Source organism: Anas acuta, chromosome 2 (assembly GCF_963932015.1).
Source record: "Anas acuta chromosome 2, bAnaAcu1.1, whole genome shotgun sequence".
NCBI lineage: Eukaryota > Metazoa > Chordata > Aves > Anseriformes > Anatidae > Anas > Anas acuta.
In genome coordinates, this window is record NC_088980.1 from 92,573,699 (window position 1) to 92,582,658 (window position 8,960).

Below are 8,960 nucleotides of genomic sequence, written 5' to 3' on the forward strand. Positions count from 1 at the left end.
CATGAAACTGTAGTCCGATCATTGCAGCTACATTGCTCATAGAGGGTTTTTTGTTTGTTTGTTTTTTTTTATCATTGAATTTAAATTTGGTTTCTGAAAACAAGCTGTTAAAGAAAGAGGAACCTACACAGCATTTAATACACAGATTTAATGGCAGCTTTGACCAACATTTCTGTTACCAGAAAAAAAAATGATTTTATAGGTCAGGAGTTGCATAGAAAAGTCAAACACAGATGGTGAGTAGGATTTTGTGATCATTTATAACGTGATAGTTTGTGGGTAACTCCACAATAAATAGGCATCTGGAGTGGCCATTAAGGTTTGTCAAAATTATTATATATCATGAAGTGATTGTTGAGCTGGGTGGGTTAGAAGTTAACCCCAGTAATAAGATCCATCCATAATTGGCAGAGATTCTAACAGTATCCCAGCTGTGCCAAACCAAGAATGAGGATCCTACACCATGCCAAGAGGAGGTAAGCTTGCTGAGGATCTGCTTTCAGAGGAGTAAGCCCTGAATCAGGCAGGGTATGAAGGCAACTGAGAAACCTTTGCAGAATAAAGAAAGTCTTTCCACTGATAAGAACTGGCTAACATACACAGTTGAGAAAGTAGGAATATATGGTCAGTTTCCATTACAGAGAAAAGTCACTTGGGGAGTCCTAAAGAATCAGTGCTGTGACTATGCTGAAATCTGCTCAGAATTGGTCTAGAGCAGGGCATAATCCCTGAAGTGGTTGATGGTTGCTGATGTCTGCTGCCTCATGGAAAGCAGGTGGCACTAACCCGTCTACCACACCTGGCCACTGACAGAAGACAGGATTCTGGCAGTGATCATCTGGTTTATCCAATGAAGTTTTTTTGAGGTATTACACAAAGGTGCAAACTCCAGGGGGAAAACAATTTTAAATTCATGCAGAGCCAGACCAGAACAGCAATAAAATGGAAAAGATAGTCAGGTAAGTACACTTCTGCACAGTAACCCTTTGATGTACTTCTTTGCAGTACTGTCTTTCTAATTTATCTAAACAAAATGTCTTTTCTTGACAGCACGTACAAACTAATTTAAACCAAGAACATAGTAACTATCTCTTAATGCAGTCAACTTATCAAAAACAAACAAAAACAAACAAAAAAGTCACCACAGAATTGTAAGTCAAAATCTATTAAGGTATCTGACAAAGATTGTCAATAGCTTACTCTGAAGATTGGACAACTATCTCCAAAATCAGGCTGTGGTGCTTGGGACAGAGGTAGAGGGGAAAAAAAAAAAAAAAAAAAAGACCACAGAAATGGTCACAGTGGCAAAGAATGCAAATAGCATACTAAGGGGGTGAAATGTACCATCAAATTATTTCTGAAACACAAAGATTTCTGTCAACATTACTGTGCCATTTCCTTGAATGTCCTAAGTGAAGCCATCTAAACCTCTCTTAGAGCAGTACTGCACCCTCACAGTGCTGAGCTTTAGTGTTTTCAGACACATTAAGGTCAACAAGAAGGTGTGAATTTTTAAGATGCTGAACAAACATAGCTATGCCAGGAGAACTCTTAGGTCAAAGATGACCCTAGAGATTTCATAGGCAATTGAGAGTTATTTTGTTGTTGTCTCAGCAGCCACTATTATATCTTGGTTATTCCTTTTCTACACATGAGGGGAGGAAAAAAAATAGGCAAAAAAAAAAAAAAAAAAAAAAAAAAGCTCACTGTCTTAATACATGCCATTAATGTTAAATAACCACAACAGAAAAACAATACCTCATTTGTTAATATGATATCTTTTGTACACTTGTCACAATACTGGAAAACTGAAGGGTTTAATCTTTGATATTACATATTTACAAGCCTTACAGATCAAACTCAAATAGTATTTCAACTGTACTTTACCTAGAGCAAGAAATGTCTAGGCAGATAGCCCAGAGCATATTTAGAGCTGCCCTGCAGTCACTGAGACACATGAAGTGAGTATACAATGTCAAAGTACTGTAAAAAGCTATCATATAATTGGCTTGGATCATAGGTCTACAAGGGCTAAGGCACCCAAGCCACTAGTAAATTATACAGCCATTTTTGCTTGATTTCCTGTTTCTTCAACTCTGAAGTGATAATTCTGTTGAAGATGATAAAGACCGTTGAAGAGATTTTATTTAATACAGATGGACATGTTAATGCAGAGTGATCTACCCATCCCTCCAATTAGCCTACTAGGTGCAGCTTGATATAAAGCAGAGACTGGAGCCCCGAGGACATAAAGCAAGACAGGGAGAGCAACATAGCTCAGCATGTTTTCAGGAAATCCAATTATTTGTCTGAAGCTTTGAATTCAAAAGTGGATTCAGAAAGTCCTAAAGCAATTATGATTTGCACTGAAAGAGACTGGCTAAAGCCAGCAGCTAAACGTTTGTATTGTTTTTGGCTTGTGTGCTCCATTTATACAGTAAGACCCTTTAGCACAATCACTTCAGCATGTAACTGAAATGAGTTTGGTTTTCAATAGGAGTCTTCTTTCAAATAAGTTGATAAGAAACACACAGTTTTTTCTTATTTTTAGTACAGACAGAAGGGCCTGGAAAAAACTCTGGATTTCAAAATTTACTTTAAAACTTTTCTGAGCTTTAAGGACAACATTGTGTTGTGTTAAATATCTTGCACAATTATGTTAATGTTAAAATTTCTGACTAGGTATGTGCACTAGATAGTCCTCTTTGTATATGCTTTGATATGTATATGCTCTTTGTATATGCTCTGATACCTCCTTGTATATGCTAACACATCTGCTGTGTCATCATAATATGAGGGAGGAAACATGTAAGCATGATATGTAAGTACTTTTTGCTTGATATACTTACTTAACCGTAAAAAAATGCAATGTCATTCTCTGTGTATTTCAATATTGTTACCATTATTGTTACCATGTGTTCTGTATTTCTGAAAATCTACCTAGTAATTTGGATACTTAAATGAACATAGTTATGTAAATGATATGCATAGTCTGTATATATTTCAACTTTAAGCTACTTTGCTGTCGGCAGCAAGTGATAGATGAAATCATTCTAAAGGAACAGAGATATGCAAAATTATATTTTAAGTTTTCAGACATTTCTGTCTTGAATAGATCCTGATCCTGAACATATTCAACTTTACTCACATTTTATGCATGCCTGCATTTATTTTTTTCACTTTACACTTTGGTGATGAATACTATGTCTGATATTTGTTTTCAGAAGTCACCAAATACAGATAATTACGTACTGTAAGACATCTGTATCATTAAGAAATTTATTTTTTATTATATATGTTTAGTGTATATATTCCTAAAAAGTCAATGATGGACTACTTTGTTTCAATTTTGGATCCTGTTTAGAGGTTAGTGCTGAAGAACAATGTACATTTTTAAACACATTCTTCTTATTTTAAATGGTTTGTGTGGTTCTTACATCCAAAAATCTCTTCTATAAAAAACACTCTCCTAAGTTGTAGATATTAGATACAAAGTCTTATTTTTTTAAATAGCAATAAAAATACCCCATAAGCAAAACTGGCCCAAAACTAGGATTCCAAGTTCACTGGAAGTTGCTTTTTAATTTAGTTTTGATCTGACCTGTAGTGGCTGTTTCCAATGTCCGTAGCCCAGGCAGACTCTGCAGGAATCCAGGCAGCGTTCTCTTTGAACTCTGCCTTGAGTTTGCTAAAACCTCATTGAACCCAAGATGTTTTAAATGAAAAACTTCAGACTGGATGAAGTAACAATTTTTGACAAAACTTTGTTTCCTTTGATAATTTCTGAACACTTCTGTTTACAACATGCTTTGATTGAAGACAGACCGTTATGGTGAAATGACAGGCATTTCATAATTATTCCTCTCCAAAGTCTTTTGGATACCAGCCTTGTCATAATTCACAAATGGGTCTGTCTACTTCCTTTTGACTTTGTGTTTTCATTCACTTAATAAGAACCAATGTCTACCAAAGTAATCAGCTCAACATATTTTAACAGACCTCTAAAACAAAATGGCAAGGATAACCTCGTGACTAATTTTCAGGATTAGTTATAAGAAAAACTGCATTCTGGTCAGTTTTGCTGCCAATACGGTGTCATGATTTTTGTCCTGTCAAATAAAACCTCTGAGAATGCCTATATTAGCTTTTGTGATGCATCCTCAGGCTACTTTCTACATTAGATTTCCAGTCCCCAGCAATAATAATCCTTCCATTCATTTCTTTGTCTTTCCCATTATTATTAGGCCTGATGCTCATTGATATGAAATTTGTTGGGTTTGTTTTGTTGTTTTGTTTTGTTTCATTTTGTTTTGTTTTAGTCAGCATTGACTATCTGACATCTATCCCAGTGTACCTGCATGGTTACCCAGACCTGTCCCATGTTGATTTGATCGCTACTGGGGAAAAAACAATGCCATCAGTCCTCTTCCTTGTATGTGAGTAGCTAACAGCCAATGAAAACAGAAACTGTGCTGGAAAGTGCTCCAGGCACACCGCCCCTCTGATTTAGCATCTCTGGGCAACTGACCAGACTGACTGGAGGATAAGATGATCCTGCTGTTAGTTAATTGTGCATGCGTAAAAGTCAGAATTAGATTGTCAAGCTGCATAACTGCAATTAAGCACCCAGTCTCTGTATTCAGCAGTACTCGTGGGTTTTCTGCCTTGCTAACTGCTCTTGCTAGTTACTGTATTTTCTAAAGTGCTTGAAAGAGGCAAAAATATATAGTAAGAGCTATACTTTCATATTTCATATATCTATGTAGATATACGTAGGCATAAGTATTTGTACATAAAAGATACATAAAATTCTGTGATATTTTTAAAGCTTACAAAAACAAACAACAAAGGCAGTAATTCCAACAGAAGGTGACATTGAACATTTATGCTTCTACAAGTAGTTGGGTATTTTAGAAGTGCTTTACTTGCTCTGCATTTTAGTTGTCTGTGATTTGTGCCAGTCGGTTATTACAGTAAATCTCTTTGTCTCCCTCTGGTGGATACCTACAGAAAATAGAGTCTGAATGTCCCGTGGTAAGGAGGATCACAGCCTCCCTTATGAGAGAGGTGCCATATCCTTAACTCAAGCAGAACTCACTTACTTAGACAGAGAAGAGGCAAAGCTCAGTCTTTATGAATGATCCAGATATCAAACGAAGAACAATATTTTTCCACATTATCCTCAGTTTATAAATAAATAAATAATTTAAAAAAATTTGAAGAAAGTAAGGGAAATGAAAACAGACTTTGAAAAATGCAGTAATGCACATATCACAACACAGAATGTATTCTTCTAGCTTACCTTATACAAAAAGGTGGATTTTGTTCATAAAATATATCTTATTCTGTTTGTGTCTTATTAAATTTTAAATAGTCATACACACATGCACATACATGGTTATTTTGGAAAACAATTAAAAATAAATAAATAAAATGTTCAAAAAAAAAAAAAAAAAAAAACACAACAAATATTTAAACATCAGAAAGATATTTCATATCCAATTTAGAAATTAAGTGTTCCTAGCTTTTTATAAGATCAAAATATTGATGTCAGACTGTGACATCAGAGCAGCAGAAGACTCACTGGTGTAGAAATTAATTTTGTCCAGTTTGGACCTGGAATAAAGCTTGTTTTGAAGAAATCTGTGATCAATATCACTATTTTGATTGCACTTTATATGGTTGCACCTTAATAATATTCAACTTGATGAAATCGCTGCTCTCTCTATCTGAAAAGCAGATGCAAATAGACAGTATACTACAGAAATCTGTACCAGTTGTTGCTTAATTCCCTGGTGGAATTTAAGACAGAAGTGAGCTATGAAGTCCTAAGTGGCTTTATTTGGGCTAAATGCTTCTCTCTGTACATTACATTACATTAGATTTGTTCTTTGAAGACGTTCAGGGTAGAATTCTCTTTGGAGAAGATGAGAAAAAAGCATTACTAGTGTGTTTTCCATGAATAGTTTTCCTTATCTCTAGGCTTACTTCCTTTTGTATTACCATAGCTTTATAATGCTGTCATCACAGATCTGTGTAGTATGCTGCAAAGCATTTTTTTATTTTTCATTTTTTGAGACATACTTTTAGCAGTAAGAAAGCTTTTAGGGTACCATGGTGTTTGGGCAACACTGCTTTGTTGTGGAAAGTCATTTCTGACTGCAGTTACTAAGCAAGAAAGCATGAGAGTTACTTCTAGAAACCAAACTGCCCTTTGGCATTTTAAGTATTAGAATAAACTTTACCTTGAGTATGTTTTATTTCCCATTTTATTTTTCTGAATATTAAGTTCACACTTTCAGTAATGGTACTGTAAAATTGTACAATACTAAGAATACATTCCATGTGAAAATTTTGTCTGAGTGAGGATGGTGTTGGACTGACTCCTTTGTGACCATATGGACATAATAGAACAGGTGTATATTGACAGTTATGCATAATTACACTGCTTATGTTAAAAGGAAATTAAACCTTTACAAACCATGGTTTAACGTTTACCTCACTTTAATTTTAAAATGTTAGCAAAATCCATAATTCATGCACTTCCATCATGTGCACATTCAGAAAGAGTATCAAGATGTCAGACTTGTACCCTTTTGAATGTTTAAAGGACAAGCTATAGAAAAGCATTCATGGCTGAGAAGGGCTGGTGGGAAGAGGGCAGGCCAACACCTGCTTTGTGAAGCCTTATGGAGAAGCTCACATGGAAGTCTATGCCCTATGATTCTTTTGGGTTTCCCTTCTTCAATCACTGCCATTGCTCACTGCTTCCCTTTCCTTCCCCTCCTACCTACTAGTGCTTTGAAGCTCACCTTGAGTTTTAATTTCATTGTCATTTATATCTATGTGTATTTAATTTTAAAAGCTGTTTTGTTGTTTTTTTTTTTTTGTTTGTTTGTTTTTGTTTTTTTTTTTTTTCTTGAAAACTCCCTTTTTCACTGTAGGAATTATTGTCAAATGAGATTACACTACAGGAGAATAACCCATGAAAGAAAATTGTGCATTAAAAAGAACATTTTGTGAAAAGGTTATTAAATTTCTCCCAGTTTCCTGCTTTAGAAGTTGTGTCTTCTGGATGTGGCTCTGAGGGGAGCTATTCCAAGCTTCACCACCTTGAGAATTGCTTGCAAGGCACATCAGGCTAGAGTAATAAGACAATATCACAACACCAGGGATGCCAAATCTCTAGCTACTTGTCAGGCTGTGAAATCCAGCTCCCAGAGTTCACAATTTGGTTAAAATGGAGAAATATATACCTAAGAGCAGGATACTAAGTTGTTGCTTGAGGAGCCGCTAAAACTAGCTACTTACAGAAACCAATGCAGGAGAGTATGGAGTACTCAGTGATATTATAGTAGAATGTGTTTGGAAAGAATGCAGGTTATGCTTATGAGACACAATCAGTCTTGAGACCCAAGTAGATTTATGTTTTTTTCTCTGCTTTACCTGTGGGGCCAGGAAACCATTTCTCTCCTTAATAGAATTTGGTTTCTGAGGAAGAGAGTTATTTGTGGAAATTTTTTCCACCTTGCCCTGCATCAGAAACTGGTTATATTAGATACTGAAGAGAGAACCTGTAATACAGGAGATCAAACTATAAATGAGTGATAACCCATCCTTCTCTGGGGTTTGATCTATCATCAATCACTTCCCAGAATCTTCCTAAACACTTAGACATTTAAGAGAGCTTATTCACAAAAGATTTCACAGGTGTAAATGTAGCAAGTCAACAATAGTCAGCCAACTTGCAAGTTTTTACTGCCAGTGTCTGCTCAACCACTTTTCAGCTCATAATGCAGGTTTCTTAAGTGAATGCCACGATTGCGTGCTTATGGGGTTTGCTGGTGTTTTGTTATGCTTGTAGAAGCTATGTTCGTACAGACAAGTCAAAATTAGTTGGGCTGGAGGGAAAAATAATAATAATCATAATGACTGTAACCTACTGGAGAAAACACTTACCTGAAATAAGGACACCTGAATTCTTGTTCCTGATCCAATGAATCTTGAATTATACTGCACCCTCAACCTTGAAGTTAGGGGGCATTAAAATGGGACTTAGGCATTGAAATCCTGCAGATGTCCTGCACTGCCCTCTGCACAAATAACAGTGTGCCTGCCATGATAGTTCTTAGAGGTGTATTGGCTGCTTGTTCCCTGTGGCAGACTGTGTGGCAAGGAGGAACAATCTGAACAGGTGTTGTGGTTTAACCTGGCAGACTGCTAAGCAGCACACAGCTGTTCACTCACCTCTTTCCACCTCCTTCCCTTGCTATCTCTCCCACTCAAATCCCTGCAGTGGGATGGGGGACAGAATCATGAGAAAAAAAAAAAAAAAAAAAAAAAAAAGGATAAAAGCTCAGGAGTTCTCATAAAGACAGTTTAATAGGACAGAAAAGGAAGGAACAAATAATAATAATGATGATGATAATCATAATAATAATACAAACAAAGCAAGTGATGCCCAATGCAATTGCTCACCACCTGCTGACTGATGCCCAGCCAGACCCCAAGCAGCAGCCCCAACTCCATTGCCAATTCCACCCATATTTATTGTTCAGCATGATGACATATGGTCTGGAATATCCCTTTGGCTAGTCTGGGTCACCTGTCCTGGGACTATCTCCTCTCAGCTCCTGCTGCATCCCCAGCCTCTTTGGTGGCAGGGCAGCACAAGGAGCCAAAAAGTATGCACTGGGTATGCACTGCACAGCCACAAGTAAATCATCGAGGTGTTATCGGCATTATTCTCATCCAAAATCCAAAACACAGCACCATACCAGCTACTGGGAGGAAAATTAACTCTGTTCTAGCCAAAACCAGGGCAGCAGCTCCACTCTTTTTAAGAGAACTGTACCTAAGATAGCAAGTGGTGAAAATAGATTTAATTAAAGAGACTGACAATTTTAATGATACTTTAAATCAGAATACAAAGAACGCTGTTTGAAGCATGGAATTCCCTC